Source organism: Camelus ferus, chromosome X (assembly GCF_009834535.1).
Source record: "Camelus ferus isolate YT-003-E chromosome X, BCGSAC_Cfer_1.0, whole genome shotgun sequence".
Taxonomy (NCBI): domain Eukaryota; kingdom Metazoa; phylum Chordata; class Mammalia; order Artiodactyla; family Camelidae; genus Camelus; species Camelus ferus.
Window position 1 is genome coordinate 39,760,984 of NC_045732.1, and position 17,074 is coordinate 39,778,057.

The 17,074-nt window shown below is 38.3% G+C and overlaps 1 long non-coding RNA gene across 1 annotated transcript in view; it reads left to right on the forward strand.

The window, feature by feature from the left end:
- The window catches only part of LOC116662079, a 28,545-nt gene that overhangs the window by 484 nt on the left and 10,987 nt on the right, over positions 1-17,074 (forward strand). The window contains exon 2 of the long non-coding RNA XR_004318073.1: positions 11,000-11,005. This is a non-coding gene — a long non-coding RNA (uncharacterized LOC116662079). The remainder of the gene's footprint in view (positions 1-10,999; positions 11,006-17,074) is intronic.

The window sequence follows — 17,074 nt, forward strand, 5'->3', positions numbered from 1 at the left end:
TGTCACAATTCATTACTGGTAGAATGAATTGCATGATTTCACTAGGTGAAGACTCCGAGAGTCTGTGGCTGGCTTCCTCCAGACTTCACCACATGTCCCTTTGCCCTTTCTTGAGTTTGCTTTGTATCCTTTGGCTGTAATAAGATCTTACTCTGAGTACAGCTGAGACCTGTGAGCCTCCACAGCTGAAGCCCCCTTTGTGGAGAAAGGTATTTCCTGAATCTTGCAGTCCAAGTCCAGGACTCACACATTGAAAATATTTGGTAGAAACTTCACGCTAGAGAAATCCTCTTTATATAAATCCTCTACTTGGGGCAAACTCATGATCATGAAGGGTGTATATGAAGGGTGTATTTGAGCTGATGAAGCCTCTGTTTACCTGTTGATATCTTAACTTCTCCCTGAGTGTTTTTTCCATCCTTCACTACCAGTTGATCCTTTTCACCCATTTGGCCCTCCCCTGGCCCCCTCTCTGCTAACCACTACTTTGTTCTCTGTATCTATGTGTTTGCTTTGATTTGGTTTGTTCATTTGTTTTGTTTTGTTTGTTTTTTATATTCCACATATGGCATTTGTCCTTCTCCATCTGATTTACTTCACTTAGCCTAATACCCTCAAGGTACATCCATGTTGTTGCAAATGGCAAGATTTTTGTCCTTTTTAAAGGCTGTGTAGTACTCTTGGATTTTTTTTAGGTAGAACATTGCAAGACATACAATTTTGGTTGATAGATTTTTGTTTGTTTTGTTTTGTTTTGTTTTTAGCACTTCCCACACGTCATTCCACTGCTTTCTGGCCTCCATGTTTTCTGATGAGACACTGGCTGTTAATGTTATTTAGAACCTCTTGCACAATGCAAATGCTTCTCCCTTAATATTTCAAGAGTCCACCTTTGGCTTTGACTCTTGACAGTTTGATTGTAATGCGTTTCATTACGGTTCTTTGAGTTTATCTCCTTGGAGCTTTTGGGGTGTTTTGGATGAGAAGGTTTTAGCCCTTATTTTTTCAAATATTCTCTTTGTCCCCTTTTATATCTCCTCTCCTTCAGGACCTGCATTATGGATATGTTTATATGCCTGATGGTTTCCCATACACCTCCTAGTCTCTTCATTTGTCTTCATTCTTTTTTTCTGCCTCTCAGACTGGATAATTTCAATTGACCTCTCCTCAAATTCATTGATCATCTGGGCTTCTCCAGGAATATTTTCTGTCTATTTCCCTTTTTCTTGTGAATGTGTCATACTTTCTTGTCTCTTTGCATGCCTTTTAAATTTTTGTCAAAAACTGGACATTTTCGATATTATTATGTGGTAACTCTGGAAATAAAATTCTTCCACCTTCCAAGGGTTTTTTTTTTTAATTGCTGTTTGCTTTGGGTTGTTGTTTGCTTATTTAGTGATTTTCTAAACTATTTTTGTAAATTCTATTTTTGTGTGTGTGATGTGTGGTTGTTCAAGTTTCTGTTTCATTTAGCCTTATATTCACCTAGTGGTTTGACATTGATTTCCATAAATAACCTGATAAAAAAATGCTTTTCTTTTATTTGTTTATTGGCTTTCTGTAGTAGTACTCTTTCAAGTCTGACAAGGCCATTTTTAACTCTGCCTTACTCTACTTCCTGCTTGTGTGGAGCTTAAAGCTCATCCAGAGATGAAAGCTTAGAGTCCTCTCAGGTGTTTTCTGGGTATATGTTAGTCCTGGGCATATGTGTGTACTTATAACTTCCAGATGTATGTGTGAGCTTTTCCAAGCACTTGTTCCATATGTATCTTCCTTCCCAGCTTCTTTCTTACCAGACTTTTCAGTCTGTCTGCCACTTTCCTCCTCTATTAATCTTTTACACAGACATCTACAGCTAGTATATCTGCAATTAAATATTTTCAACAAATGCTGATTTGGAGGCTGCTTCAGCCTTGAGAACATTCTTGAACCAGTTTCTCAGGATACCACCTGATATGTCAAAACACACAACCACAGTTCTTTGAGAACAAGGTCTATATTGCCCACTCTGACATCAGCAAGCTTCACGAGGAATGCAGGCTACCATTCTCTCAGCTGTCACTCTCCTGGGAAGTAGGGGATGATAGGTAGATAAATTTAAATGCCACAATGCTGTCTACTGAAATTTACAACACTCTTCTGGTTGTTGTACATTTTTTAAATTAGATTCCAGAATTCTGAGAACATTTGTTCTGACAGGCTTTTGCCATATGAATCTTTGCTTTAGTGTAGTGATAGTGTTTTAGCATTCCCTACTCATCCATTTGCAGTAAAGTCAAGCAATGATATTTTAAAATTATGTATTTCATGTACATATTATCCAGCTTTTAGTAAAGTAACTTTGTATCCAACTTTAATAAGTTTTACCATGCCATATACTTCTGCTATCAAAACTGAAGAACTTATACCATGTTTGCCATAGTCTGCTAAGTGAAGATTATAGTGTGGGCTACAGTGATAACCATGGAGCTTTGGTAAGGATATTATGGTGGGCAGAGAATCTTAATGCCCTAGATGACTACCTTTCTTCAGCAGAAATCCCTCATCCCATGAAACTGAGGCCTTATTTCTAGGTGAGGTCTTTCTCATTCACAGACTGACTTCTTGATCACATCTTTTCAGAGGCCACACAACAGTTAAGAGATAGTGGAGTTCTTCATTAAATCTCTCCTGGTATTTATCCTCATCCTGGTCTACTGCTCAGTGAGCCTATATAAGTCATATCTACTCTGACAGTAGGCCTGTCTAAAGAGTAGCTACGTGCTATATAATAGGATCAAGAGGCCAGAAAAGGGAAAAGCATAATGAATCAAGCATAATGAATAATGTGTGTCTCCGGTGAAGGAAATAGGTAAGATTTTTTTCTCTCATATTAGAATTAACAGATTCTTTTTTAAACTGGGGATTGGGATGGTGCATGCATTCAGGTAAACAAAACGGAACCTTTAATTGTGATGGAGCTGAACTGTGTTGATTGCATTGAGTAAGGAAGCATTTTGGTATGTCTGGGGGAGGGGGATTTCAAGAGTAGAGCAGTGCCAGATAAGACAGTGGGGGTGAGAACTTATACAATATTGGACACAATAGCAATAGGTCATGGTACAGTGGGACTCACTAGAATTTGAGCAGTGTGGTAAAGTCTTGGTATATGTGCTATGGCCAGTAAATGGGAAACATGGCTACTGTTGTTATGACTCCCTCTCAGAGCAAGACCTACTCTGGTTCATAAACAGTACATGGGTCCCAGCACTTGAGCTGAAGACATCATGAAAGAGGCCTAGGTAACAAAAGGACCATTTCTAAAGGAATTAGCTGTAGAGCTGGCCCTTTGGCATAGTAGGTCTACCATAAAAATGTGGGGCATATTAGTGAACCTCTATGCAGAGCTTATTAAAGGTATGTTAATTGACAGTGCATACTGGGTAGGCTTTGAGACTGTAAGGAACTATATGGAACAGCTATAAGGACCTTAGTCTGAATACAGTTTGTCAGATATGCGACAGGAATTTGAGGAACATTTTCCAGGCAAGAGATGAAAGCTGGTTGGCCTGTCTGCTAGAAGCTTCACTTTTACCTTCATGAATACCTCATCCAAGGATGTGGCCATATTTTGTGAGAAACTTCATTACTTATTAGATTGACTCCTGACAACACCCTTTCAGACCCCAGGCTCTATCCCTCCATCCAACATGGATCAATTCTGGAGGGCGCCTTTTAGGCAGTTTCACTACAAACTTTGTGTCCATTGCTCAGGAATCCCCGCCCAGTAGACACCATGCAGGATGGATATAGTAATTGTGTTGCAGGTAGAGCCTTCCCAAAGAGCCAGTGCAACCTGTCTGACCACTGTAAAATATGCTTACAATCACTCACAGTTTCCATCATCACCATTCACTTTTTTTAAACATTTTTTATTCAGTTATAGTCATTTTACAATGTTGTGTCAAATTCCAGTGTACAACACAATTTTTTTACTTATATGAACATACATATATTCACTGTCAATTGTTTCACTGTGAGCTACGACAAGATCTTGTATATATTTTCCAGTGCTATACAGCATAATCTTGTTTATCTATTTTTAATATGCCTCTCAGTATGTACCAATTTAACATTTTTTATTGATTTATAATCATTTTACAATGTTGTGTCAAATTAAAGTGTAGAGCACAATTTTTCAGTTATACATGAATATATATATATTCATTGTCACATTTTTTTCTCTGTGAACTACCATAGATCTTGTATATATTTCGCTGTGCTATACAGTATAATCTTGTCTATCTATTCTACAATTTTGAAATCCCAGTCTATCTCTTCCCAACCCCCGCCCCCTTGGCAACCACAAGTTTGTATTCTATGTCTGTGAGTCTATTTATGTTTTGTATTTATGCTTTTATTTTCTTTTTTAGATTCCACATATGAGCGATCTCATATGGTATTTTTCTTTCTCTTTCTGGCTTACTTCACTTAGAATGACATTCTCCAGGAGCATCCATGTTGCTGCAAATGGCATTATGTTGTCGGTTTTTATGGCTGAGTAATATTCCATTGTATAAATATACCACTTCTTCTTTATCCAGTCACCTGTTGATGGACATTTAGGCTGTTTGCATGTCTTGGCTATTGTAAATAATGCTGCTATGAACATTGGGGTGCACATGTCATCCTGAAGTAGGGTTCCTTCTGGATACATGCCCAGGAATGGGATTCCTCGGTCATACGGTAAGTCAATGCCTAGTCTTTTGAGGAATCTCCATACTGTTTTCCACAGTGGATGCAAAAAATGCATTCCCACTAACAGTGTAGGAGTGTTCCCTTTTCTCCACAGCCTCTCCAGCATTTATCTTTTGTTGATTTTTGAATGATGGCCATTCTCAGTGATGTGAGGTGATGTCTCATTGACGTTTTGCTTTGCATTTCTCTGACAATTAGTGATATTGAGGACTTTTTCATGTGCCTATTGATCATTCCTATTTCTTCAATGGAAAATTGCTTGTTTAGGTCTTCTGACAATTTTTGGATTAGCTTGTTTGTTTTTTTCTCATTAAGTCATATGAGCTACTTATTTATTCTAGAGATCAAGCCTTTGTCAATTTCATTGATTGCAAAAATTTTCTCCCATTCCGTAGGTTGTCGTTTTGTTTTACTTACGGTTTCCGTTGCTGTGCAGAAGCTTGTAAGTTTCATTACATCCCTTTTGTTTATCCGAGCTTTTATTTCTATTGCTTGGGTAGACTGTCCTAGGAGAACATTTCTGAGATGTATGTGAGATAATGTTTTGCCCGTATTTTTTTCTAGGAGGTTTATTGTATCTTGTCTTATGTTTAAGTCTTTCATCCACTTTGAGTTAATTTTTGTGTATGGTGTAAGGGAGTGTTCTAGCTTCATTGCTTTACATGCTGCTGTCCAGTTTTCCCAACACCATTTGCTGAAAAGACTGTCTTCATTCCATTGTATGTTACTGATTGCTTTGTCAAAGATTACTTGACCAAAAGATTATGGGCTCATTTCTGGCCTCTATTCTGTTCCATTGGTCCATATGTCTGTTTTTGTACCAATACCATGCTGTCTTGATGACTGTAGCTCTACAGTATTGTCTGAAGTGTGGGAGAGTTATTCCTCCAGCCTCTTTCTTTCTCTTCAGTAATGCTTTGGCAATTCTATGTCTTTGATGGTTCCATGCAAATTTTATCATGATTTGTTCTAGTTCTGTGAAATATGTCCTGGGTAATTTGATAGGGATTGCATTAAATCTGTAGATTGCCTTGGGCAGTGTGACCATTTTAACCATATTGATTCTTCCAATCCAAGAGCATGGGATATCTTTCCATTTTTTAAAGTCTTCTTTAATTTCCTTCATCAATGATTTACAGTTTTCTTTGTATAATTCTTTCACCTCCTTGGTTAGATTTATTCCCAGGTATTTTATTACTTTGGGTGCTATTTTAAATGGGATTGTTTTTTTACTCTCTTTTTCTGTTGATTCATCATTAGTGTAAAGAAACGCAACTGATTTTTGTATGTTAATCTTGGAATCTGCTACCTTACTGAATTCTTCGATCAGCTCTAGTAGTTTCTGTGTGGACCTTTTAGGGTTTTCTATATATAGTAACATGTCTTCAGCATACAGTGACACTTTTACTTCTTCTTTTCCAATTTGGATCCATTTTATTTCTCTCTCTTGCCTGATTGCTGTGGCTAGGACTTCCAAGACTATGTTGAATAGGACTGGTGATAGTGGGCATCCTTGGCTTGTCCCAGATTTTAGTGGGAAGCTTTTGAGTTTTTCACTGTTGAGTACTATGCTGGCTGTAGGTTTATCATATATAGCTCTTATGATTTTGAGATATGTTCCCTCTATACTCACTTTGGTGAGAGTTTTTATCATAAGTGGGTGTTGAATTTTATCAAATGCTTTTTTCTGCATCTATTGAGATGATCATGTTGTTTTTGTCCTTTCTCTTGTGGATGTGATGTATTACATTGATTGATTTGCATATGTTGAACCATCCTTGTGTCCCTGGGATGAACCCCACTTGGTCATGATGCATAATCTTTTTTATGTGCTGTTGAATTCTATTTGATACTATTTTGGTGAGGACTTTTGCATGTGTGTTCATCAGTGATATTGGTCTGTAATTCATTTTTTTGGTGGTGTCTTTGCCTGGTTTTGGTATCAGGGTGATGGTGGCTTCATAGAATGAGTTTGGGAGTATTCACTCCTTTTCAATCTTCTGGACAGTTTGAGAAGGACTGGTATGGGTTCTTCTTTGTATGTTTGGTAGAATTCCCCAGTGAAGCCATCCAGTCCTGGACTTTTATTTGTAGGCAGGTTTTTTTATTGCTAATTTGATTTTATTTCTAGTGATTGGTTTGCTCAAGTTGGCAGTTTCTTCTTGATTTAGTCTTGGTGGACACTACGTTTCCAGAAACTTGTCCGTCTCTTCTAGGTTATCCAGTTTGATTCCATATAGCTTTCCATAATATTCTCATATTATATTCTGAATCTCTATTTTATTTGTTGTAATTTCTCTATTTTCCTTTCTTATTTTGCTAATTTGTGCTCTGTCTTTTTCCTTTTTGTGAGTTTGGTCGGAGGTTTGTCAATTTCATTTACTCTTTCAAAAAACCAGGTTTTGGTTTGATTTATATTTTTTATTGTTCTTTTAATCTCTATTTTGTGTATTTCTTCCCTGATCTTTAGTATTTCCTTCCTTCTGCTGACTTTTGGGTTTTATTTTTTTGCTCTTCTTTTTCTAATTCATTTTGCTTGGGTTAGACTGTTTATTTGACATTGTTCTTTTTGAGGATGGCCTGTATTGCTATAAACTTTCCTCTTAGCACTGCCTTTGCTTCATCCCATAAATTTTGTGTGGCTGTGTTTTGATTTTCATTTGTCTCAAGGTAATTTTTAATTTCAACTTTGATTTCATCATTGACCCATTGGTTGTTTAATACCATTTTGTTTAATCTCCAAGATTTGTTTCTCTGTAGCTGATTTCTAGTTTCATGGCATTGTGGTCAGTAAAGATGCTTGAGATTATTTCTACCTTCTCCAAATTGTAGAGTCTTCTTTTGTGCCCAAGTACATGGTCAATCCTAGGAAATGTTCCATGTGCACATGAAAAGAATGTGTATCCTATTTTTTGGAGGTGTAATGCTCTGAAAATATCCACCAAGTCTCATTTTTCTAGTGTATCATTTAATTTCTCTGTCGCCTTATTTATTTTCTGTCTGGAAGATCTCTCTAGTGATGTTAATGTGGTGTTAAATTCTCTGACTATGATTGTATTCCCATCAACTTTCCCCTTTATCTCTGTCAGTAATTGTTTTATGTACTTAGGTGCTCCTATATTGGGTGCATATATATTAACGAGTGTAATATCCTCATCTTGTATCACTCCTTTAATCATTATAAAATGTTCTTCTATATTGTTCTTTATGGCCTTTGTTTTAAAGTTTTTATGGCCTATGTACTGAAATCAGTACAGCTACACCTGTTTTTTTAGCTTTTCCATTTGCATGGAATATCCTTTTCCATCCTTTCACTCTCAATCTATATGTGTCCTTCTCTCTAAAGTGAGTCTCTTTTATGCAGTATATTGAAGGTTCTTGCTTAATTATCCAGTCTGCCATTCTATGTCTTTTGACTGCAGCATTTAGTCCATTAACATTTACAGTAATTAATGATAAATGTGTGTTTATTGCCATTTTGAACTTACCTTTGCAGTTGATTTGGTATTTCCTCTTTGTTCCTTTCTTCTTCCTTTTATGGTTTGGTAATTTTCCTTTGTGTTATCATGGATTTTATTTATTTTTTGTGACTCACTTGTAAGTTTTTGGCTTGTGGTTTTCCTTTTTTTAAGTCTGTTAACTGATTACTATAACTGTTTGTATTAATCAAATACTAATATAATATCAAACCCATCCTACTGAGAAAAAATTTTAAAAAAAACTGTATCTTCTTGCATCCCTCTCCCACTTGTAATGATATTAGCTGTCTTCTTTTACAATTTTGTTTTTATTTTATTTGTAATTCATGGTAATTATCGCCTTTCCAGTTACGAGTTTCTTATTTTTGTAGCATACTGCTGCTTTTCTATTTAGAGTAGACCTTTCAATATTTCTTTTGGCATGGGTTTAGTGTTGCTAAACTCTTCTCATTTTTGCTTGTCTGTGAAATTCTTTATCTTTCCTTCTATTCTAAAGGATAGCCTTGCTGAATAAAGTATCCTAGGCTGCATCTTTTTTTCATTCAGGACTTTTAATATATCTTGCCACTCCCTTCTGGCCTGTAGTGTTTGTGTAGGGAAATCAGCTGAGAGCCTTATGGGGGTTCCCATGTAACTCACTTTTTGTTTTCCTCTTGCTGCCTTTAGGATTATTTCTTTATTCTTGACTCTGGTCATCTTGATTATGATATGTCTTGGTGTGAGTCTGTTTTGGTTCTTCCTGTTTGGGACCATCTGAGCTTCCTGTACTTGGACATCTGACTCCTTCTTTATGTTTGGGAAGTTTTCAGTCACGATTTCTTCAAATACCTTTTCAATCTCCTTTGTTCTTTTTTCCCCTTCTGGAACCCTTATTATTAAGATTGGCACACTTCATATTATTCCATAGGTCCCTTATGTTGTTTTTATTTGTTTATCTCACAGTTGTTCTGATTGGGTGCTTTCTGTTGTCCTGTCTTCTAGGTCACTTATTCATTCCTCTGCATTATCTAGTCAGCTTTGCACTGCCTTTAGGTCAGTTCTCATCTCAGCCAATGTGTTTACCAATTCTACTTGGTTCTTCTTTATAGCTTCAGTTTCATTTTTGACATATTTTATATCTCTAAACACTATGTCTTTTAGTTCCTTCAGTACTTTGATCACTCCTTTATGAAATCTTGATCTAGTAGGCCATCAATGTCTATTTCATTGATCTTTCTTTCAGAGGATTTCTCTTGCTCTCTTGATTGGGAGTGGTTCCTCTGCTTCTTCATATTGCTCATATCTCTCTGGCATTGTGGCTTAAGGAGTATCAGTTATGTATTCTGGTCCTCAAGAAGCTTATTTATTTATCTATCTAAAGCCTATGAATTATAGCTCAAGCGATAGAGTACATGCTTAGCAATGCACGAGGTCCTAGGTTCAATCCCCAGTACCGTCTCCAAATATAAATTACCTCCCCCTCATAAAAAAAGAGAGAAGAAAAAACATTTTGGGGAGGATAAAGCCTATGCAGGAATGAAACTTAAAAAAAAGAGAAAGAATTTTAAAAGAATAGAGAAAAAGTGTTTGAAAACAGTGAATAATCAATAATAGAAGAGGAAGTTGAAGCAGAATACCAATTGAGTTTAGATGTCTTTTAAAAAGCTTTAAAAAAGGAGAAAAATTCAGAAAACAGTATTTGAAACCTGTGTATAATCAACAACAAAAGATCAAAATCAAGAGAAATAAAAATGAAATGAGGTGGATATTTTAAAAATAATAAAAATAAAAATGCTTTTAAAGAAAAATTTTAAAGGGAATAAAACTGGAGACATATACAATTGTTTAAAAGGTAAAAATTTAAAAGGTAATATAAAATAGAACAGATTTTTTAAAAAGATAGAGAATTTTGAAAGAAGGGAGGGAAAAAAAGGTTTGAAAACAGTGTATAATCAATAATAGAAGATCAAGCTGAAGCAGAATAGCAATCAAGTTGAGACATCTTTTAAAAATCTTTAAAAAAGGAGAAAAGTTCAGAAAACAATATTTGAAACCTGTGTATAATCAATAACAGGAGATCCAAACCAAGAGAATTAAAAATGAAATGAGGTGGATTTTTTAAAATAATAATACAATTTAAAAAGAAAATTTAAAAGGGATTAAAACTGTAAACATATACAATTGTTTAAAAAGTAAAGATTAAAAAGATAATAGAAAGTAGACCAAATATAAAAAAGATTTTTAAGAAAGGGTTGTGTTCTCCTGGAGACTGTGTACTCTTAATGATTTTATTGAGAAGTCTTTCTGTCTTTGCCCTATTTCTTGAACTCAGGTTGCTCTTTCCAGAGGCCCTCCACTGGTGCCCTTGTCTGTGCTGCTCCCAGTGCCTGTTGGCAAGCAGATCACACCCCCTCCCAACAGTGGGTCAGGTGCTACTCTCCTTCAATGTAGTCGGGCTTGTCACTCCTCCTCATGATGACACAATCAGACGATGTGCTTGTGGGAGGTAGGTGGGCAGATCGTGACCCCTCCCAGCACCGGTCAGAGGCTGCATTCCTGCCAGGAAGGTTGGTGGCCACCTGCCTTCTCCCAATGTTAGTCGCTCCACTGCTCTGTGCAGCTGCCCACTCTGCCTTTGGTCCACGATCAGTAGGCAATCTCAAGGAAGACTGCAGAACAGCCCAGCCCCTGCTCCATGCCAAAACTCAGCTCCTTGTTTGTCTTGATGGCATGAGTTCTCTGAGGTGCCAGAGCAGAAAGATCCTATCTACCTCAGGCTGTAAACAAATCTCAGTTCCACCCAGGAGGGTGTGGAGCCCCCAGGTGCGGATTCAGGTCTTGGCCCTGCCCACCCTGGGTGCTTAGCACAGGAGGATATGGAGGCTGTGGCTGTGACCCACCTCTCTTCTCCCAAGAAGTGCCAGTAATGGCACTGAGGTTCTGAGGAGACAAAGGCTACAGCAGTCCTCCCCCCAGGGCACACCAGCATTGATGCATTTTTTTTTTTGTAATTTATGAGAGACCCAGGTTGTTCTGCTCTGTATCCCCTCCCAACCATGGCACGTGGCACCCTGCAGTCTCCTGGGGCTGCCCCAGTGCAGCTGCCTCCACCCTCCACCCAGCTTGGGCAGCCTGTCCTGGCCTCCAGCTGCTGGCTCACATTTCAGGCTGGGTGTCACAGGGGCCCTTTGTGCCAGTTTAACTTTGTTCTGTTGGTCAAGGGGTGCTCTGTACAGATCCGAGCCTCAGAGGCTCCCCCTCGGTCCCACTGACCTCTCCATTGGAGAGGGGAAGATTCAGCAAATGAGTGCTAGTCCTCCTTTGCTGCTCCCTCCCCGTGGGAACAGCCCCACACTGTTTTTCTTTTTCTTCTTTCTTTTTTCCTTTTCTCTTACCAGATTGATGGCATCTTTGTCTTTTGAAGAGGGCGATGTTCTGTCGGAGTTCAGCAAGTGCTCTGGTTGGCTGGGTGGGTCTGTGGATGTGAGTTTTGATGTATTTGTGGGAGAGGGTTAGCTACGAGCATCCTTCTACTCCACCATCTTGGCCCCTTGACCTGAGATTGTTCTTTTTTTGATGAAGGCTTGAATCACTATAAACTTCCTTCTTAGCATTACCTTTGCTGTGTCCCATAAATTTTGTGAGGTTGTGTTTTGATTTTCATTTGTCTCAAGGTATTTTTTAATTTCAACTTTGATCCATTGGTTTTTTAATAGCATGTTGTTTAATCTCCATGCTTTCCTTTTCTTCTCCTTTGTTTCTCTGTAGTTGATTTCTAGTTTCATGGCATTGTGGTCAGTAAAGATGATTGAGATAATTACTGTCTTCTTAAAATTGTTGAGGCTTCTTTTGTGCCCAAGTACATGATCAATCCTAGAAAATGTTCCATGTGCACTTGAAAAGAATGTATATCCTGGGAAGGAGGCCAAGATGGTGGAGTAGAAGGATGCTCATAGATCACCCTCTCCCACAAATGCACCAAGACTCACATCCACAAACCCACTCAGCCAACCAGAGCACCTGCAGAACTCTGACAGAACATCATCTTCTTCAAAAGATAGAGACGCCAAAAATCTGGTAGGAGAAAAGGAAAAAAGAAAGAAGAAAAGGCAAAGCAGAGTGGGACAGTTCCTGTGGGGGGGGAGTGGCAAAGGAGGACTGGCACTCACTCACTGGGCCTCCCCTCTCCAACTGAGAGGCAGTGGTACAGCGGGGGAGCCTCTGAGGCTTGGATCTGTATAGACCATCCCTTGACTGACATAACTAAGTTAAACAGGCACAGAGGGTCCCCATGACACCCAGCCTGAGACCCGTGCCAGGAGCTGGGGGCAGGCTCAGGCTGCCTGGGCAGGGTGGAGGACTGGGGTGGCTGCACTGAGGCAGCCCCAGGGGACTGCAGGGGGCTGCGTGCTGTGGCTGTGGGTGGACAGGGCATAACAACGTGGGCCCTCCATAATATAACATGGTTGATGTGCCCTGGGGGGAAGGGTGCATACCCCCATCTCTGGAAACACATGGAAAGTTTTCGGGTGAAGAGAGGCGGGGCTCAGGCACAGCCGCCATATCCTCCGGAGCTTAGCACCCAGGTGGGGACAGGGGCAAAACCTGCATCTGCACCTAAGAACTTAGCAGCCTAAAACGCCAGACAGAGGCTTGTCTACAGCCTGAGGCAGATAGGTTCCTTCTGTCCTGGTCCCTCAAAGAACTTGCTCCGCCAAGACAAACAAGGAACTGGGTTCTGGCCTGGAGCAGGGACAAAGCTTTTCCTCGGTCTCCCTCGAGCCCACCTGCGAAGCGCCAACCTGAGATGGAGCGCGCAGAGGCACGGAGCAGCAGAGCGACTGGCGCTGGGAGAGGGAGGGCGGTTCCCTGCCATTAGGGCAGGAACACAGCCCCTGACCACAGTGCTGGGAGGGGGCATGACCCGCTCTCTTACCTGGTCAGTCTGCAACATCTGACTGTGGCATTGGGAGGGGCAGTGATCCGCCCACCCACAGCAAAGGAGAGCAGCACCTGACCCAGTGTTGGGAAAAGGCACGATCTGCTTGCCGACAGGCACTGGGAGCAGCACAGATGAGGGTGCCAATGGAGGGCCTCTGGAAACAGCAAAATGATCTTCCAAAATGGGACAAAGACAGAAAGACTTCACATTAAAAGCACACAGTCTCCAGTAGAACACTGACCCCCCCCCTTTAATTTTTAAACTGTTTTTACCTGTTCTATTTTCTATTACCCTTTTAATTTTTACTTCTTAATTCATTTTTATTTCTCTTGGTTTTGATGTCCTGTTACTGATTATACACAGGTTTCAAATACATCTTTTCCTGTTTTCTCCTTTTTTAAAGGTTTTTAAAAGACATCTCAAACAGATTGCTATTCTGCTTCAACTTGCTCTTCTATTATTCATTATACATTGTTTTCAAACATTTTTTCTCCCTTCTTTTAAAATTCTTTCTCTCTCTCTTTTTTTCCTGTCTTATTCCTACATAGGCATTAGATAGATAAACTCCTTAAAGACCACAATAGATAACTGATATTCTATAAACCACAGTGCCAGAGAGGTATGAGCAAGATGAAGAAGCAGTGAAACCATTCCCAATTAAAAGAACAAGAGAAATCCCCTGAAAGAATGATGAATGAAAAAGACATCGATAGACTACTAGATCAAGATTTCAAAAAAGGAGTGATCAAAGTGCTGAAGGAACTAAAAGAGGTTGTGTTTAGAGATATAAAATATGTCAAAAATGAAATTGAAGCTATAAAGAATAACCGAGTAGAATTGGTAAACTCATTGGCTGAGGTGAGAAATGATCTAAAGGCTGTGCAGAGCCGACTAGATAATGCAGAGGAATGAATTAGTGACCTAAAAGACAGGACAATAGAAAGCACCCAATCAGAAGAGATACAAGATAAACAAATGAAAACAGCATAAGGGACCTATGGGATGATATAAAGCATGCCAATCTTTGCATAATAGGGATCCCAGAAGGGGAAGAAAGATCAAAGGGGATTGAAAAGGTTTTTGAAGAAATCATGACTGAAAACTTCCCAAACTTAAAGAGGGAATCAGATATCAAAGTACAGGAAGATCAGAGGGTCCCAAACAGGAAGAACCCAAATAGAACCATACCAAGACATATCATAATCAAGATGGCCAGAGTCAAGGATAAAGAAATGATCCTAAAGGCAGCAAGAGAAAAGCAAGAGTGAGTTACAAGGGAACCCCTATAAGGCTCTCAGCTGATTTCCCTACACAAACACTACAGGCCAGAAGGGAGTGGCAACATATATTCAAGTTCCTGAATGAACAAAAGATGCAGCCTAGGTTACTGTATCCAGCAAGGCTATCCTTTAGGATAGAAGGAAAGATAAAGAATTTCACAGATAAGAAAAAGCTACAAGAGTTTAGCAACACTAAACCCATGCTGAAAGAAATATTGAAAGGTCTACTCTAAATAGAAAAGCAGCAGGATGCTACAGAAATGAGAAACTCACAACTGGAAAGGTGATAACTCATGAATAACAAATAATATAAACACAAAATTATAAAAGAAGACATACAAATCATTGACACTGGGAGAGGGAGCCAGGAAAATATAGAATATTTTATTCTTACTTTTTTAAATTTTTTGTTCTCTGTAGGATGGGTTTGAGATAACGTTACTGTCAGTTTAATAATAACAGGTATACTAATGGGCTAATAGACTTACAAAAAAGGGTAACCACAAGCCAAAAACTTACAAAGGAGTCACAAAAAATAAATAAAATCCATGATAACACAAAGGAAAATTACCAAACCATAAAAGGAAGAAGAAAGGAACAAAGAGGATATACCAAATCAACTGCAAAGATAAGTTCAAAATGGCAATAAACACACATTTATCATTAATTACTGTAAATGTGAATGGACTAAATGCTCCAGTCAAAGGACATAGAATGGCAGACTGGATAATAAAGCAAGAACCTTCAATATGCTGTGTACAATAGACCCACTTTAGGGAGAAGGACACATAGACTGAGAGTGAAAGGATGGAAAAGGTTATTCCATACAAATGGAAAAGCCAAAAAAGCAGGTGTTACAGTACTGATTTCAGACAAAATAGACTTTAAAACAAAGGCCATAAAGAAAGATAAAGAAGGACATTTTATAATGATTAAAGGAGTGATAGAAGATGAGGATATTACACTCGTTAATATATATGCACCCAATATAGGAGCACCTAAGTACATAGAACAATTACTAATAGAGATAAAGGGGGAAATTGATGGGAATACAATCATAGTCAGAGATTTTAACACCGCATTAACATCACTAGACAGATCTTCAAGATAGAAAATAAATAAGGCAACAGAGAAATTAAATAATACACTAGAAAAATGAGAATTGGTGGATATTTTCAGAGCATTATACACCCCCAAAAATAGGATATACATTGTTTTCAAGTGCACATGGAACATTTTCCAGGATTGATAATCTACTTGGCACAAAAGAAACCTCAGCAATTTTAAGAAGATAGAAATAATCTCAAGAATCTTTACTGACCTCAATGCCATGAAACTAAAAATCACCAACAGAAAAACAAAGAAGAACAAAAGGAAGGCATGGAGATTAAAAAATATGTTATTAAAAAACCAATGGGTCAATGAGGAAATCAAAGCTGAAATTAAAAATTACCTTGAGACAAATGAAAATGAAAGCACAACCACACAAAATTTATGGGACACAGCAGAGGCAGTGCTAGAAGAAAAGTTTATAGCGATACAGGCCTTCCTCAAAAATGAATAACAATCTCAAATAAACAATTTAACCCACCAGCTGAATGAACTAGAAAAAAAAAGAACAAAAATCCCCAAAAGGCAGCAGAAAGAAGGAAATGATAAAGATTAGGGTGGAAATAAATAAAATACAGGTTAAAAAGACCATAGAAAAAATCAATCAAACCAAAAGTTGGTTTTTTGAAAAACTAAATAATATCGACAAACCTCTGGACAAACTCACAAAGAAGAAAAAAAGAGAGAGCACAAATTAGCAAAATAAGGAATTAAAATGGAGAAATTACAACAAATAAAATAGAAATACAGAATACCATAAGAGAACATTATGAAAAACTATATGTAATCAAAATGGATAACCTAGAGGAGATGGACAAGTTTTCGGAAACATACTGTCCACCAAGACTGAATCAAGAAGAAACCGACCACTTGAAGAAACTGATCACTAAAAATGAAATCGAATTAGCAATAAAAAACCTCCCTGCAAATAAAAGTCCAGGACCAGACGGCTTCACTGGGGAATTCTACCGAACATACAAAGAAGAACTCATATCAGTCCTTCTCAAACTGTCCAGAAGATTGAAAAGGAGTGAATACTCCCAAACTCATTCTATGAAGCCACCATCACCCTGATACCAAAACCAGGCAAAGACACTACCAAAAAAATGAATTACAGACCAATATCACTGATGAACATACATGCAAAAATCCTCACCAAAATAGTAGCAAATAGAATTCAGCAACACATAAAAAAGATTATGCATCATGACCAAGTGGGATTCATCTCAGGGACACAAGGATGGTTCAACATACACAAATCAATCAATGTAATACATCACATCCACAAGAGAAAGGACAAAAACAACATGATCATCTCAATAGATGCAGAAAAAAGCATTTGATAAAATTCAACACCCACTTATGATAAAAACTCTCACCAAAGTGAGTATAGAGGGAACATATCTCAAAATCATAAGAGCTATATATGATAAACCTACAGCCAGCATAGTACTCAACAGTGAAAAACTCAAAATCTTCCCACTAAAATCTGGGACAAGCCAAGGATGCCCACTATCACCAGTCCTATTCAACATAGTCTTGGAAGT